Source organism: Rhipicephalus microplus, unplaced genomic scaffold (genome assembly GCF_043290135.1).
Source record: "Rhipicephalus microplus isolate Deutch F79 unplaced genomic scaffold, USDA_Rmic scaffold_135, whole genome shotgun sequence".
NCBI lineage: Eukaryota > Metazoa > Arthropoda > Arachnida > Ixodida > Ixodidae > Rhipicephalus > Rhipicephalus microplus.
The window spans coordinates 415,001-417,500 of record NW_027464707.1 but is presented as its reverse complement, the minus strand read 5'-3'; the positions used below and the strand labels follow the sequence as shown (position 1 = coordinate 417,500).

At 52.9% G+C, this 2,500-nt stretch overlaps 1 pseudogene; it reads left to right on the top strand.

Annotated features, from left to right (window-relative positions):
* Positions 1–2,500, top strand: part of LOC142790982 (large subunit ribosomal RNA) — an 8,313-nt pseudogene that overhangs the window by 3,301 nt on the left and 2,512 nt on the right.

The following is a 2,500-nucleotide window of genomic DNA, read 5'->3' as shown; positions in this document are numbered from 1 at the left end:
GTGGGTTGAACGCACTGAAGGCACATTATGCTATGCTCATATGGCCCCCTCTGCTTCCCCAGCTCCCCTTGGTGGTAGGTCGGTGAAGGCGCGCGCTTCAGCCGACAGCCATGGGGTGTCAGCCTGGGTAATGACAGGGGCAAGGCCTAAGGACAGGCGGGTTATTAACTCCCTACCTGACCAAGCGTCTGTTGATGCTGCGGAGGAGCCAAGTTCAAACGTGGCTTCATACGCTGATTCAGGGGAGCCAGTTCTTGGTGCAACCCCTGCGGTCCCCTCCGGTCAACCAGCTCCCCTTGGCACTGATGCGGCGAATGCGCGCGATTCTGCTGACAGTGTCCATGTGGGGTCAGTCTGGATGTCTACGGGGGTAGGACCTAGGGTCAGGAGGAGGTTCGTACTTCCACCCGACTTACGTTCGTCCGATGACGAGGACGAGGGAGGTGAACCTGTGTTCTGCGGGTCGCCCCCCGGAGAAATCACTCAAAGGAGCAGCATGCCAAAGCGTTCGGGCAACAAGCCCACAGAGGAAGGTTCTGAGAACGGAGCAGCTACCGGCTGTTCCGAAAATGCCGCCCCGGCTGACGCGAATATGACAGGCCACATATCAACCATGACAACGACATTCCAATGTCCAGAATGTACTGCAACCTTTGGTAGCAAGATTGGCCTGAGCCAGCATCGCCGGCATCGGCATTTTGAAGAATACAACGAAGATGTGAATCTGGCCAGACTCAAGCCCAGATGGAAAAAGGAGGAGGAGTACCTGATGGCAACTAAGGAGGTTGAATTAAGATCCCAGAAGGTCCGGGACATCAATGCACAGCTACTAAGAGCGTTTCCGCACCGCACGCTGCACAGCATTAAATCGCACAGAAGGCAGGAAGGTTACAAGAGGCTGGTGGAAGACCTACAGAACAGACTCTACCCAAGAAGCACTCAGGAGGTGCTAGCCGACATTGGGGAGCAAGCTGTTGAGGACGCCTCCCTGGTCATCCCCGAGGTAAATCACCGTGAGGTGATTGAGGCTGAGCTAAGAGGTCTAACAACAAAACCTCCGCCAAGAGCGTACCAAGCATACAAGCTATGGGAGCTTGCAAAGAGATTCCTCGACAGGGAGGATATAACGATAGCTCTTAATGCCTACCTAAGGGAGGTGTTCGCTTCGGACTTGCGTCCGCATGGTCGCCAACCTCTTCCACCTGTTCAAGAAAGTCGCAGGAAGAAAAAGAAGCGGGAATACGCCTTGACACAACAACTCTTCAGACGGAACAGGACACAGTGTGCAAGACAGATTCTGGATGGAGAGGCGGACTCCAAGGTGGAGGATCCCCAAGCTTTTCTAGAAGAATGGAGAGAGATCATGGAGAAAGTGGTGCCTTCATCAGTGTCTCCTGCTATCGAACGCCCGCACAAGGTTATCGATCCTGTGTTCCTTATCACAGAAATGGACATTAAGGCGGCAATGCCCTCATCAAGCTCGGCAGCCGGACCTGATGGCTTTGCGGCGAGGGAACTGCGGAAGGTTCCGCCAGTAATACTCCAGGTTCTACTTAACTTGCTCCTGCTGCTGAAGCGACTTCCACTCTTTCTCACCCAAGCACGAACGATCTTCATTCCCAAAGTTCCTGGTGCTTCAACAGCCTCGCAACACCGCCCAATCTCAATATCTCATGTGCTCCTTAGACTGCTTCATAAGATATATTTCCGAAGGCTGCTTGCTGACCTCGATTTGGACCTGCAGCAGAGGGCATTTTTGCCAGTGGATGGGTGTGCTGAAAACATTCTTCTCCTTGCGACAATCATTGATGAAGCGCGCAAGTCACTGCGACCCTTGTCTCTGGCCTCGCTTGACATTGCGAAGGCTTTCGATAGGGTTGTTTTACCGGCAATCTTGAGAGCCTTACGCAGAAAAGGGATCTCTGAAGACTTTATCTCGTACATTGAAGACTTTTACCAAAATGCGGTAACAGTGCTGACATTCGGAGGCAAATCGCTGGTCGTCCATCCTACAGTGGGGGTAAGGCAGGGTGATCCCCTTTCACCGCTCCTGTTCAACTTAGTCATTGACGAGTTCTTGGCTGAGCTTGACCCCCAGTTGGCCTTTACCAGTGAGGGGATGAAGGTATCGGCCATGGCATTTGCGGACGATATTATCCTGACCACAGCTACCCACTGGGGCCTCAAGCAGCAAATTGATCGTCTGAATTCATTTCTCGGTGCCAGAGGACTTAAGATTAACGCGGCAAAGTCAACGACCCTAGTCATCGAGCCATCGGGTTGGCAGAAGAGGTCCAAGATCCGAACAGACATTGACTTCTTTGTGAATGGGGAACGTCTGGCAACGACGAACTGCACGTCTACATGGCGCTACTTGGGTGTACACTTCGGTGTCAAGGGCCTTGAGAAGGGTCTAGTAAGAAGACAGTTGGCCATTCTTCTCGAGAGAGTGTCTAAGGCGCCCTTGAAACCTCAGCAGCGTCTGGTTGTGCTTAGGTTT